We start from the raw sequence: 16,378 nt of genomic DNA, 5'->3' as shown, positions 1-16,378 counted from the left end.
GGAAAAATAAGAATTGTCCGAGTTGCAAGATTCCACGGCGAAATTAAGAGTAGTAGTGTACTTCTAGTTTCTAACAAGAAGTGAAATCCACAACTAGGGGGAGAATGATAAACTTATACTTAAGAGTGAAAAGGCAGCGTATGAGACTTCCATTTTTCTTTTTCTTTTGTGATTCAAAAAATGCTTAAAAAAGAGAGTGATGTTAGTTGTTTTGTCTTATCGAGAATAGTTCGGTTTTCATTTTTTTTCAGCTTCATCATCCCTGTTTATGAGCTCGATTGATTTTATAAGCTATGAAGACTCAACTTAAAAATTCAAATTCTTTCATTTGGGTTTTCGTGGTAGAATCTTGTTAGTTTTAGGATTTTAATTCAAATTCAGGTTCTTTCTATGTTAGTAATATATTCTAGTTGTTTGAACTAGACTACCTTCTTGTCTTTGGATCTTATAACCGCTCCTTGTTATGTATTTGTCTTTTCATACATCCGTTTTGCCTAAATGATGAACCGGTGGTCTCTTCTAGAGATGTCTTCTACAATTTAGGGTAGTGTAGATGACCAACTTTAGTTGTGTGTAATATCCATAGTTCTTATTTGAAACCTCGGGTTTTTATATATTTTTCATTTGCTTATTACATGTGCCAATATTCACTTTCAAAGTGAAGAGAAAGCTCACATGCTTTTATTTATCTGTTGTTACTTCCTAGACGTTCACGATGGGCATCTACCGGTTGAAATTGTTATGTGACCTAGATTACCCGGATAAAGCACCAACAATTGAAGTTTCAAACGCTGGATGAACATGACTTGTGTGAACCAAGAAACTGGATTGGTAGGTTCTACTATTTGCAAGTGTTATTTATGTTCCGTGGACCCTTAAGTTATGATTGTCTATCTCATGGTTACCATTGTCATGAATATTTTTTTTATCTTTCGTGGATCCCGAAGTACTTTTTGATGACCGTATGGATTACCAATGTACAGGTTGAGCCGAGCCAATTCCCAATGCTTGCAGATTGGCAAATGGCGTTACACAATGGAAGACATATCTGACCCGATTAAAGAAAGAAATGATGTCTCCTCAAAATCGAAGCTTACCCAAACCTCCGAAGGTGACTTCACTTACTTTCTTAGACTCATTTAGTTATGTTCCCGAGTTTGAGGACTTTGAAGGATGAGTTCCTTAATTGGACTAGAAGAAATACTGACGACCTTTAATACCGAGTGGCCACCAATTGCCATCAATTTGAACAAGCTCAATCCATGGAGCCGCCTCTATGTTTTAAGTGATTAGATTTTTACCCATTCGGTATCCAGCGGGTGCATGGGACAATAGGTTGCGATGACTTTTGACCCGACATCTATTAAATAATAAAACACCCAAGGTATCGGTTGCCAATATTGATGGTGTTCGAGGTCTTCTTCTTTGTAAGAGTTGTTACCATAGTAAGTTTGTGGTATTATGGAATTAATATTGTTGGAGGTTTTCATGCGGTAATGACGAACAAATGATGGATCAAAAAGGTTTGGTGCTCGGTGTTGTATTCTCTAAATAAATAAAGACGAAGGAGCTTCATAATCAGTATATATGTAGATTGGCCTTGCCCGCCATTTTTGTGCTTTTTCCATCTCAGACGTTTTTCTTCTTTAAGAAGGCAAAGTCAAGACGGACATGTATTCAAAGGTCAAATAACGTTGTAATTGATTTCGGTTGATATGCAATTAATAAACTTTCAGTCTAGACAATTCTCCTTTTGTAAAACGGTGGTTGAGCGAATACCGTGGAAGGTTGTCAGCCTCCCCGGTGGCCGGTGCATTTGAGATGGTTTCCGGTATGTATTTGACTCACCGATTCTTCTTTGGAAAGGTTATTATGTTTAACAGGGCAACTGAAGTTGGCTAGTTTTGCCGTGATGTTTGTCTTTGTCGGGACGTCTTGGGCGTTAATTCGATGAATTCATTGCTCCATGCATCCATGTCATTCTTTGCACTTTCTTTACAAGAAATAGTTCTTTTTCTAAAATCAGAGGTCAGACGGCTGGTGGGGTTGATATCATTATCTTTATTGAGACTATCAAATGAATATTGCATTATAATGCGAAAACAGTCCGGTCCGGTTTCATTATACGCAAAACCTCGATGTTTCTGTAACTACTTTTTTAAATTTTGTTCTTGACCAGCAATAGAAATTCACAAACAAGAAACTACAAACAACTTTGTTTAAAACAAGGGAATTGAGGTCCGGATCTGGGTTACACATATCACATTCAACATTATACCATTACATTTTAACCAAAACAAATACAAATGGAAACAAGATTCTTCCTCGGGTCAAGAAAAATATCTCTCGATCCCTCCCGAAAAGATTATTCAAACACCGAAAGAACGTGATTTCCTCACCCCTAGAGGTCCCTCATCAAAATCCTATATAAGCCGGGTTGGTCGCACCCAAAAACTTCTAATGTCCGAAAAACTTGCTTTAGATCGAAGGTAATCACCGGTTTCCATTCTCAACCTTGTGGTGAATTTGCTTCAATGCATTATTTTTAAGATAAAAAAATTTAGGTGTGATCCAAGATTTTCTAAGGAGATCCGAAAGCTTCACCAAAGATAACGACGCGTTCCCAAGCTCCTCTTCAATGCGCAAAAGCTGCATCAAAGTTGAGATCATTAAATAAGATTACAAGTAGAGTATACATGACCAAATGTACTTGTTGCATCTCGAACGATATTTGTGCTTTGATCAGAAGTACGTAAAAGATATAACTGGCATTATGTAGAACCAGGAAAGCTATGCCACTTTCATATTTTACATAGATAAGCCCGACCAACTACGTAAAGGAAAGAGAGAAATACCGATTATACTTAGCCCGGCCGCTCACTCCCGTGAGGAGCACCTGTTTTAATCTGAAGAGAAAAATAAGAAAAAAAAATCAACTCAACATTCAAGAAAATTACAAAACATTTCTACCGGGCTAAGGAGAACCATATTCAAACTCGTCCGCTTGCCAAGCCAACAGAGAGATGCAATAAAATTATCCTCTGTCTCACCACTTCGATGGCTAACCATCACACCCCATCCCGCAGCTTTTGAGTCTAGTCTTTGCTTGAATGGATTCTCAGAACGTGCTAACGATTAACTCCGCAGGAGAAGATACCTTTGAATTGGAATAAACTCAAAATAGGTACTCGTCACATAGGGAAGCAAAAAACACACGAGCAACTTAATTCATAGAATGAAACAGATCCTTGAGAATATAGTTATGAAACTATGCTTAATGGTGTTAATGGTCTCTGTCTTTCCAATCACTTTACTGTTTCAAATTTTGTCTATTAGCACTTGAACTGATGGAGAATGTTTGTCCAGAAAACCCAACTTAACCAAATAAAATAAATAAATAAATAAATAAAGCTCCACCTTCCAAATATTTCTTTGCAGAAAAGATTGTGAAACGTGTAGCAGATACCCAAATTTAGTTGTACCATTCACTTTGTAGTTTTGTCCACCAAGAGATGCTATTATGGTCTTTCTATTCAACTAACGTGTCCGACAAAAACTTTCAAATAATTTAATTATCACAACATAAGCTGTGTATTCTTCATAATCGACTTATTATTTTTGACATTAAAAACATGAGAATAGGCAGTTCCTATTATTTATGAAGAAAATACCTGCTCATAAATTATAACTGTGTCCTATACCACAATTCATGCCGCAATTAATTAAGCCACATTCACAAATTAACTGAGCACTCATTCGAGAGGCATTAGTCTACTAACTAAACAAATCACGTCATACAGTTATGAAGAAAAAAAGGGGTGTTTTTTTTTCTGACAGGATCTGTTAAAAAGATTAGTAAGTGTATAACTATTCTCATTTAAGATCGATCGATAGAGTTTAGATTAATAATGTGATCTGAATCAGCACTAAAGCCTAGGTGATCAAGACAATCAGCTTTCAAGAAATGTTAAGTGGTCATAGAGTCATCGACAGGTTTTTATTGTAGAAGCAAACTTATATCAATGAGTTAAAGCCACGCGATCCACTGGCGAGAAAAATCAAATTCCCCTTCAGATTGGGTTTCATGTTAAAAAATCATTAATGAGCCATTAACCAACCAATCGGTTACAAAGCGTTATCACTTAGTTAAGTTAAACGCTAAATTGTCTCACTACATATATGAATTTTCCATGGCCTACAAACAAGCTATAACCGTAACTCCAATATAGAGATCAAGATCGGACAACTTACCTAGCTTGGGCATGAAGTAGTTCCATGAATCACGGGTGTTGTCTTGCTTGAACCTTGAGTCAAAGTCACTGCCCGGCCATTCAACTTCGTTAGCCGGTCCTTAATAATCTTCATTGCAAAGAGAAAATGGACCGGGCGGTCTTCAATTTCGAGTGCAATTCATCATTGCTTGGAGCTGCAACATTAATCTCTTCCTCTTCCTCCTCTCGCATGGAAATGAGCAAACTTAGGACCACTATGTTTGGCTACATCTTGGAATCTATTCCTGTCTCCCCTTCTTCTATGTGCTTTTGACCGCGACACTCAACCTTGCGCTTGCCTTTGCGATTCTCGATTCGCGGCTTCACGAATCGAATAAGACTAGTAGTCGCATCCCGTGGTCGAGTTTGAAAAATCTTTTCTTTGGATTTTCTTCCACGGGAAACAAGTTCAACTCTACAGGATCTACACCGAAGTTTAGGTTCGGTCTGTTCTTCCGTGGCAAGTTCAAATCCAAAATCCCCTTCCCTTTTCCTCTCGACTGTACTTCCTTCTGCCAAGCCCAAGACTAGTTTCCAAAGCATCACCATCTCCAGTTTCACCAGACAAACTAGGCTTAGTTTCTTTATCAACCTCATCAGCATCTCTAACATTAGAAACTAACTCATCACTTTCATTTTCTTCAACCCTCACTCTTCCTCGCGTGGATCTCCATCCACCAATACTCAAACCCAACGAAACACTCTCAGAATCCTTGTAAGATTTACTAGATATGGTCGATTAGAAAGAGAAATGGTTGAGAAATTTTGGTGAATGAGAAATGGTCGATTTACTTTTCACTAAGATCGATCTAATTTTGGAGGAGAAGGAGGAGGAGTTTCAGATAAAATTCTCGGTGTTAATTTCCAAAATTTCGTGTTTTCTTATTTCGCCAAAATATTTTTTCCGAAATTTTGCTAATTTCGTTTTGGTAGCTGAGAATTGAGATGGTCGAGATGGTCCGTTAGATTGGAGATAGATCGGTGGTGTGCATTCATCGTGGCTTTAATGTGGCTACTGATGAAATGCCTATCCTAATCCTAATATATATATATATATATATATATATATATATATATATATATATATATATATATATATATATATATATATATATATATATATATATATATTTTTTTTTTTTTTTTTTTTTTTTTAACTAGAAAACAAGCAGTGCATATTATACATATCTATATCCTAACAGATGTCTTAATTATAATGTTTCTACCCCCCCAAAACAAGAAGCATGCTTTGTCCTCAAAGTATTTAAATAAATAGGATAGATAAATACCATAGAAACACGTGAAATTCTAGAGCATCTGCAAAATAAGGTTAAACATACTAATATATAAAAGAAAAACTGACGCAACTCTATAAGAGTTCCACCCGTTACGGGGTTAATGAGAAATAATTTGCTTGGGACATAAGCAGACACTAACTGAAACTAAAAACTTACCTCCTCTCCCACTTAATCGTCATCCTCCTCATTATCCGCTTTAAAAAAATGAGGTTCTTTCGCATCCTACCATGCCATGATAATTTGCCAGGCTTCACGTCATTTATCATCTACAATCGCTAACCTGTTAAGCGCCACTTGGTCGGATGGGGTGTATGGCGCAACTAGATGAGGTTGTATCCTCTACCCCAGCCAAGTCATTGCACGGAAAGATCGAATAATACAATTTGTGGGTCTCACAATGTCGACCCCAACCCAATCCGTGAAACGGGCACAAAAAAAAATAGTGAATAAACATAACATAATACGACAAACTAAAACATGCATAAGAAGGTACTTATGCCTCGTGCAATGGGCTCGTGCTAAACTAGATATAAGGGTCTGGGGAATATCATAGAGAATACGTCCCCCAACTACAGCAAGGAAAATATCACAAGTTTCGTCATTCGCAGAAGAATAACGCCATTCCCCTATAATATTTAGCATGATCCAAAACATAACAGTGCTCACGTTCATGGACAGGCTACCAAGGGCGACGTTATATTCCCCTTGGTCTTCTATCCTAAAGATTCCTGCCCTATAATGCTCGTGCAAATCCTCATAGTTATAGAGGTACATATTATCTACCAAATAGGCCCATGAGTCTTGTATTTCAGCGGAAATAGCAAGTCCAAGAACAAAGGCTAGCAAGAACCTGGTAATTTCCATTGATTCATTCTCAATGGTGATGGAAAACACCATCCGGTTTATAAAAAAACTTACAATTATCATAAAAATAAGATGTAAGTGCAGGAGAATAAAGTTCATCAGGTCTTACCATTAGCGGTTCCCAGCTTGCATGTATGATCACCTCGCGAAACCACGCCCCATAGGTGTCAATTTGGAACAAGTCTTCAAAAGACTGCTTTGGTATAATACGAGGGGATGTCATTGCAAAACTATCCTCTGGAACAGCTTCAAACGATCCTGGAACAACCCACAAAAAATCGGAATTTTTCGTGCCCATGGGAGTCAGGGCACGGGGTGTGCTCAACTGAAGCCTTGTATGGGCGCGGGTCACGCTCTGGAGAATTTGGACTTACAGTGTTTTGGCTGGTCGCTCGGGTCGGGCTTGGTAGTATGGGGTCGCTTCGGTGGTAAACCGGATCGGTAGTGTTATGGGCGCAGTGGCGCTTCCACCGAAGCAGCAGCGCCCGAGGTCTTCAAAATCTTTGAAGTGAGAAGGAAAAAAAAGGAAAACTTGGGAGGGAAAGGTGAGAGATGTGAGTTTTGTGTAGAGAATGAATAAAGTTTATATATGTTTGAGTTTCCAAAATGAATCGGGAAGTTTCCAAAAAGTTTTAAGGCAATTACCGTAAACAAAAATTTCCAAAACCAGAAACGGAAACAACCCATATTCTTGATTCTAATACAAACATAATATCTCTTAGACTGAATTTAGAATAATAACTTCTAACTCTTATAGATTTCATCCTACCACCACATCTAATCATAGACATGCCAATATCGGCAATATTCTCAACAATCACTCCAAAATAACTTTGAAAAATGAGGATCATATAAAAATCATGCTAGAATAAATAATATCACCCCCAAACAATTCGGGAAGGTGAGATTAACAATAAAACAACGCATAATTTGAAAAGAACCACATTATATTAAAATTGAAATTCAAACAACATTTAACTACCAAATTCAAATTTAACTACTGAATTTAACAACTTAACATCCAATCTACTAAAAAAAAAAAAAAAACAACATCAAAACAACAAACAACAATAAATCTAGCTACGAGATGAGGAAGGGATAAGAATTAGAAGTTGAGTGATCAAGAATGGAAAAACCAAACACCCCACCCCCAAACAAATTTTATAGAACAGAGTTTAGAAAATTTGTTTTAAACGGGTCTTTTAAAGCCGATTCCCTAGACTTAATATGGGGTCGCTTTTTAAGTCGATTCCTAGAGGCGTGCACACCCCTAAACAAGCAAGAAACTGGGGTGGCACAAAATAGATGATACGTGGTCAACTATAAACTAATAGTTGAAAGAGTTGGGGATCTAGCCATAAAAATATGATACTAAATGCACCTCCAAACAGAATGAAGTTGTATAATTTGAAACAATTATGTAGAAGAATGAAAGAAAACTTATGTAACCCATCAAAGAACATATGCAAACCATCATGTTGTTGCTATTTTAAAGAGTTAGAATGACCCAAAAGATGAATTAGTGATATTTTAGGTGAGAAAGAAATGAAGTATGGATTTTGATGTCTTTCATGAAGCTTAGATGAGGAAAAATAAGACAAACTAGGTTTCTCACTACACTCGGTCAAAACTTGGCTCTCAACTACAGGAATGGTGTACTCATGGGATTGTGTACTAGGCAAACACTCTTCACCGTAAGGGTTGAAAAAATTATAGAGGGTCTCTGAGGCAATAGGCTCAAGTGCAAATTCGAGGTTCTTCTGAAATGGTGGGTGAATGGATGCCTTACTAGTGGTAGATGGTTGGATTGTAGGAGGTGGTAACTCAGGTGGATGGTGGTCAGTTGATGGTTTATCAGTTGGTGGATCCTCACATGCTCTTAAGAAATCATAGAATTCTTCATCTAGCTTAGCTGAACCTATAAAGTTGTGGTTCGTGGCTTTATCTGTAAGAATTTCATCTATGTTTTCCATTGTTATTTCCTCAACTGCCAAACTAAATTTAGATTTATATTGCTCTAAAGATGTTACTTCCTTTAATTCATGCACATTACCTTGTTCATGCCTTAGATTAGAATTGTTGATTTCTATTTCCTCACTCTCGTCTTTTAAAACAATATAAGTTTCCTCAATGGCATCATGGTTATCCGAAACAAGTCCTACAGAGTCGTCTTCAAGAATTTCCTCATCTAGGTTGTGTGTGGAGTTAATATAATGGTTAATGGGAGGGTCATGGGAAGGTAATGGTTCATCTTGTGTGTTGATCTCTGACAAGGTTGAAAGTTCTGTGTTAGGTGAGGGGATCATGGAAATCATTTTGGCTAGATTCTGAAGCATAGTTTGGGTTTCTACATTTTGTTCTCTAAACGTTTTTCCATTGTTGGCTATTTGTTGGGAAATTTGGTATGGGAAGGGTGGCGAGCTAGATGGGTGGGTGATTTCTGGCATGGTGGAAAGGTCTGGCGTAGGTGAGGTTAGCATCAATCTTGTCCATTCTAGGTTCTGAAGTATTATGTTGTTTTGGGCCATTATTTTATCAAATGTTGTTAGCGAAGGGGAAGCTTGGTGGTGTGGTTCTGGTTGGTAATGTGTTTGATAGTCATAGTTATTGGCGTTTGAGTAACTCTGGTTGATTTCATACTGTGCTGGGTTAGGTTGACTCCATGTATAGTTTGGATGACTAGAAAACTCTTGATTGTATGGATTACTATGAATGTTTGAAAATTTCGGTTCATAATATTATTATACCTTATAGTAGGTCCAAACTCTTGGTATGATGGGCAATGAGAAACCTAATGGTAAGGACTACCGCAGCATGAACATGGTGAAGGGTTTACATAATAATCACATGATTGTTCGTCTACAGATTAATATGCTACATTGGTTTTAAAAATATATTCTAAGACAATTAATATGCAAACGAAACTCTAACTATAAATTTTTAGATAGGCATGTGCGTTGACATTTACGAAAAAAAAGTCTGATTATACTAGAATTAAACTCCTCTGATAGAAGAGGCGAGGAGTGGAAGAAGGAGTACATGAATGCCTCCTTGCTACGTGTTTGAATAACGTCTTGTATACGAGTGCTCAGTGTGTATAACAAGTTAGAACACTGAAAACCTTGAAAGAAATAGAAGTTTGAAACAAACCTGTGGAAATCGGGCAGTTTCAGCAGAGGTTTGTGTCAGTCGCTCCTCAGTCAAGCTGGATTTCAGCGTTTGAGCTGGTCGCTACCGGTTAACGCGTTGGTAGGGCACGGGTCGTGCTCAGGGAAAACCTCAAGGTCCAGGCGCTTTAACGCGGGGGGCCCTCGTGTTTTGCCTTGGCAAGGCACGGGTCGCACTCACCAAAAAGTGGAGTTCTAGGCGTTTGGGTGCGGGTGGCGCTCCAATTTAGCTTGCCCAGGGCGCGGGTTGCGCTCCGTGTAATTCTGTGAGGAAAATTTTCAGTGCTGAAACGGACAACCACAGTGAGAATCAAACAAGGGTGGGTGGGTTATGGGACTTTGGAAAACTAACAATTTCAAATAAACAATACTAAAGGGAACTAAGATGGCAGCGGCGCCATTTGATAACCCGATAAAATTGAATATAACTCTACTTACGAATTAACGATGAAATTCAAACGCAAGTAAAACTAAAACTTTATCATAACAGTTCTTTATCAAAGATTTCTACTCTCGATACTATTGAAGTAGAGTTGGAATAGAAGATTCGTTCCACTCCTAGTTCTTTAGCATTCGATGTTTCCTACGACTATCAATCCTACCAAAGTCAATGAGAGTTTTACGAAGGGATTATACTACGATGTGAATTCTAAGAACAAGATACTAACTATAATGATTCAACTACGAAATGCTACGGAGTACTAAGGTTTGAATCTAGAATAAGAATTAGGGGGGGATTGAATCCACCTTGAATCCAACTTAATAAACTAGTATAGATTGTTGTAATCCAATTCTTATGTTCTTATGGTAAGAATTGGTCGTTCTAATCCCTAATTATATATGGTATCTCTACCAATTCATAACTAGCATGTGAGGAAGTCCAACCCATTCTCATGGCGAATCCACGACCTTTTAGAGTGGAATAAACTCTTACAACGATTCTACACTACACAATCAAGTTTTCATCAAAGTTTCATCAAACCCCCTCTAATGGAGGTTTAGCCTTGATTCATCAAACTATCATTTCCAATTGAATTATAACTAGACATCATATATAGATTCTAACTTTACTAATTTAACTAAACAATAGATTCAAATCTAAATTAACAACTAAGAAATGAAATTGATAACTAAATAATTAAAACTACATTATGATTAACTAATTAGCAATTGAAGACAACTAATTTATGAATTTAACAATACTAAAACTAAACAAGAATTGAATCAATAAACTAAATCGGAATTAAAGATGAATACTTTATTATAAAACTAAAAGTGATTCTAATTAATCATTTACTTGTTCTAACTAATCTATTACAAAGTAAAAACTAGATCTAAAACAATAATTGAAAAACTAATTAATTGAATAAAACTCAAAACTAGATCTAGAACTAAGCTTTAATGGCTACCCTCTATCCTAACCTAATTGATACTTAGCAGCTAAGTCTTGTGTGTGGAAATGGAGGAGACCAGATCTACATTTTCGTGCATAGGCTGAGGGTCCATGTTTTGGGCCGGAAAATTGAGCCCAAAGCCCAATTTCTTCAGTCCACAGGGCCTTTTTCAATTGACTTTGACTTCAATAAGCTTTTCATCCACTTCTGCTCCTCTGATTGGGTCAAGGTTTGGACCATTGGAAATCTCTTTCCGAGCCGGTCGTTTTGACATAAGGTACGCCCAATTCCAAGGCCTGAGTCCAAATATACAATCTTCGGAAGTTCTGCTAACTTTTGTGTGTTGTTTCTGCCCGTCTTGGCCTTTAATCACAGAACTTCTTAGCAACCAACCCTTGCTCATTTATATCACCGAAGTGGCACATTTTTGCACATAATTAACTTCAATGCCTGAAATACACAAAAGTACGTAATTAACATTAACTCTTATTTATTACTCGTATAATTGGTCTAAAAGTATTATTGTTAAGGGGTTAAACCTACAGTTTTAGGCTCTTATCAGAACCCGAACCAACTACCACACTCCATAAACCTACCACGACAAATACTTGGAAATTACATGTTGATAGGGCTTGCAATAACAAGGGCAGCGGACTGGGGGCTGTGTTAACCTCACCCGAAGGAGCCCAGTTATAAAAATCAATAAAAATCGACTTTGCAACATCCAACAACGAAGCGGAATACAAGGCGTTGATCACGGGGCTCCGTATGGAAAAGCAATTACAAATAAGAAAGCTCAAGGCTCACAGCGACTCACACACAATTGATCGTCAAGCAAGTGGCCAAAGAGTATATGACAAATGGTGCCAACCTCTCCAAATACCTACAAGTCGTAGACGACCTAGTTAGATCGTTCGAACCCTTCTCACTAGAACATATCCCAAGGAATGACAACAGACATGCAGACAGTTTAGCCTTTTTGGCCTCCAAAGCTAAAGATGCATGGGCCCCAAAACAATCTACATCGATGTAATAGAGCAACCCACCTACCAACAGGAGAATGTTAATAACCTCTCAGATCTCTAACCAACCTCCAACGAAAAGATTGCACAATCATGGATAAGCCCATTCCTTAAATTCATTTTCTGCATAGCGACATCCCAGAAGATACAAAAGCAACTCGTGTTGTGCAATTTGAGCTCATATATATACAGTCATCAATGAAAGATTATTATGAAAATTAACAAGAGGCCCACACTTAAGGTGCATCACTCCAAAAGAAGGTATGCTAATCTTCGATGAAATTCACAAAGGCGAATGTGGAAACCATACTAATGCCAAGTCGCTGGCCCACAAAGCGATCGCCCAAGGATACTACTGGCCAGGAATGCACATTAAAGCAAAGAAATACGTCCTCAAGTGTGTCTAATGCCAGAAGTTTGGCCACAACCACCTTCTTCCAGCACGAGAACTGATCAATATAGCCAGCCCATGGCCTTTTCATATGTGGGGTTTGGATATCATGAGACCATTCATCCCACAAAAAAAGACAGGTTTGAAATACGTCCTAGCTGCAACAGATTACATCACAAAGTGGGTCGAAGCGATCCTATTAATGCAAGTCAAAGAAATCAACATCACCAACTTCATTTGGACCAATCTCATCACAAGGTTTGGACTACCTCACACCCTAGTCATGGACAACGGATCGCAGTTCGCTGGAAAGCCTGGAGCTCTTGGTGATTTCTGATTTCTATTTGACAGGTTGATGTAGGATGAATCCTGGAGTTGAGATGGTATTTCAGAGATGAAATATCAGTTTAACTCCTCACGCTAGTAAGATGGACTTAGAGATGAGTACATTTTGCTAAGGATCAGTACTCGAGTTCATTTTGGGTTTGTCTATGAACCCAAAATGGATCAGAGATGGAAGTGATCATTTTTCTAAAAAAATACGTAGTTAGACCTTGCATGAGTAGGATTAATCTTCTATTTTTTTTCTTTCTCTATCTAGTTTTCTTGTTAAACAACAAAAGTTTTGTTTTTTTACCTTGTCTTGCATGATAAGTTATCGTAGGAAGTAAAAATAAAAACTTCAAAATAAATAAAACCATACTTCATAGTTATCTAAGGTGCTAGGATTTCAGTTGTGACACCATCATAGTCTTAAATTTAGACTAAAACTCTTACTCTAAAAATACCAACGAAAACACGTGAGTAAGGAATTATTGAATATTAGTACGTAAATGATTATTATTTTTTCATAAATATAAACCACCAAAGTGCTAACATCAATATGCACGTTGAGATTGTTGGTATGTCTAAGAATATGCCTCCTCTCTCTCTTGGCTGTAATGATACACTCCAATCCTCATCCTATCCCATCAAGCATACGAAGATTGTACTCATATTTTTGCCGCAATACATCCTAAAAATCCAAAAAAATACAATGTGAGTACATATTATATAATGAAGTAAATACATAAAACCATTAAGATAAATAAAACAACTAAACTCACTAGGGTGAACTTATCAATCTGCGTCTCTAACTTATATACACGAGTATTTGGTGATAAACACAAAAAGTGTAAACTAAATATCAATGATATACATCAATACCTAATATATCAAATATTGTGTTTATATCAATTTTCTACTCTCAAATATAATCATGCAATATAGTAGAGTACGGATTTCGTTTCACACTTAAGCAATAAGACAAATATGAATTCAACAAGATAGAACACAAGGAAACAATGGTGAGAATAATATTTTAATAAGAATTTAACTATTTGATAAAACTATGAATTAAGACTTATACTAAATTAACTTAAACAATATAAATATGATAATAAAATATGGAAAAATATACATAGAGAATAAAATCCACTTTTTGATTCCTTAAGATGATATAATTGATTGTTAAAAAAACCCTAATTTTTATATTTTCATGCAATGTTAAAATATAAATCTTAGACTTTTAAAATCCCTAATTAAATTATAATATCTCTAGTCATAAAATAATTAACGTAAGAGAAATGTTTTTTTCCATTCTCATGGCAAAACTCACAATTCTCTAGTTTAGATTAAACCATTCTTATCTCTAAGTCAAGAAAAATCTAAATTGTAAGTTCTAAACAACAATTATCTACTAACAAATCAAGTCCTCTTAAAACTTCATTTAAACTCTCCCTAATGAGAGTTTATATTTGATTTATTGGACTATCATAAAAAAAAATATAATAAAAATAAGACATAATAGAAATAAAACAAATTAAATTGATATTTGAAAGAATTTTAATGGAGTTTGGAGGCTACAATACAAACCCTTATTAATTAAACTAATGAGGAAAAAGATGATTAGGGTTTTACCTTAATCATATTTATAAACTAGAGATTTATGTTACAATTTTTGTGCATAGGCTTGGGAGCTGAGTTTTGGGCCACTAAATCAAGTCCAAAACCCAAATAATTGAATCCAAAAGGGTATAAACTGTTGGAATTTACTGCACTATCATTTTTGTTCACTTTTACTACTTTGATTGGATTGAGGCCCATACCATTAGAAATCTCTCTTTGAGCCGGTCATTTTGATATAAAATAGGCCCAATTCCGAGTTATGAGTCCAAAGATACAACCTGTTGAAATTCTATTGATTTTCTGTCATTTTATGCCCGATTTGACTTTGACTTTCCAGTTTTGACTAGACTTTTTTAGATTTTTTATCTTTGAAACATGTGTTTTAAACCATATAACTTATTTAGCAACCATCTTAACACTTTTTCCAGGTAAAAGTAATGTCTTTACACACATATTCAACTCCAAGACATGTAATACACAAAAACAAGTAACTAGTGACAAACTCACATTATTATAAACATAATTGGCATAAATTAAATACTATTAAGGAATTTAAACTACAATTTTGGATGCTTATCATCTGGCACCTCAAGAATGGGAATGTAAGTAGGCTCTTTATTAGGTCCATACATGGCATACATTATTGGATCATTGGCATACACAGGAGTTGGATGATATGCATTAAGAGATTATGGGTTGTAAACAGGCTGTGGCAAGTGAGAAATACGTTAACTCAAGTCTCATCCCATGTAGGGCCACAAACTCGAAGTTGCTACCCCGACCAACATGGGGCAACAACAGACCCATGAAAACACACTACCACTATCTAAAATACTGATTAGCGGTCTGCTCAACAACAAATTGAGACACATTTGGCCAAGGACCACCACTAGCATGAACTTCACAAACTTTCATTGTACTCCACGACTTAGCATCACTAACATCTGGTAGGGGAGCACATGTAACTCCAAAATATCTAGTCAACTGTCTCCAACATCTCTCGCCACAATACCAAACCTTACAGTCACGTATGACAAAAACAACTTTGTAACGTGACAAAACACAAACACGCCACACAACTGGATCATTAAGAGCAGTAGACGTTCATCAAGGTCCCCACTCAATAGATGACAACGATATAATATCAATCTGACCACAAGCCATATACACATTATTTTTAATATGCCCCTTATTACGAGTCAAGTGAGGCTCTGACTAACTTGCAAATCTAGGGCGAGTGTCAGCAATCATGTTTATGTTAGGACAAAGATAACAGAAGTACTCGTAAAACCAAACCTCTAAAAGTCCTATGAATATTGCAATCTGAGGACTTTTATTTCTAAATTTTTGTGAAGATTTGTCTAATACCGCTATCAATGTCGTATATACTGAGCTACCAAGGTCATAATCTCTCATATGATGCAAATCAGACACATAAGCATAATACTTAAGTCGTACAATAGAATGACCATTTGGAAACAGAACATGGCCAATAAAAAACATAAAAAAAATCCTTGACATACACATCACAAGAGAGGATCTATGTATGCAGTCTTAATATGATAAAACTTAATCCCAGAAGAATCATAAGCATTTGTAGGCAAAAGAAGAAAACATGTTATCATCTGCGAAATGTTCTCATACTTTGTATTTAAAAGTATCGGTTGGCCGATACCGATACTCAATCCAAAAATCATAGTGAAATCTAGTGGTATAAACCCCAACTCCTCACAAAAAAAAAAAATATATGAGTTGTATTCCACCATCTTTCTACTAAAGTAATTACCATTGCCCAATCAGCCTTTTCATACCAAGGGACTCAAAAGTGTCTGCAAAATACTATTTCTAATATGTTCAAACTCATCCAAGTTCTTAAGAAGGTTCCACCACTTTCTAACACCATGTAAAACTGATCTAATCTGGTAGTCTACTACTTTCTGGTATTATAAAAATAATAATAATGCATATAAGATAAACAATTAATATAGTCATAAATATTTAAACTAATACATAATATTCAAACT

Source organism: Coptis chinensis, chromosome 1, assembly GCF_015680905.1.
Source record: "Coptis chinensis isolate HL-2020 chromosome 1, ASM1568090v1, whole genome shotgun sequence".
In the NCBI taxonomy this organism is placed as follows: domain Eukaryota; kingdom Viridiplantae; phylum Streptophyta; class Magnoliopsida; order Ranunculales; family Ranunculaceae; genus Coptis; species Coptis chinensis.
This window is presented reverse-complemented; position numbering follows the sequence as displayed.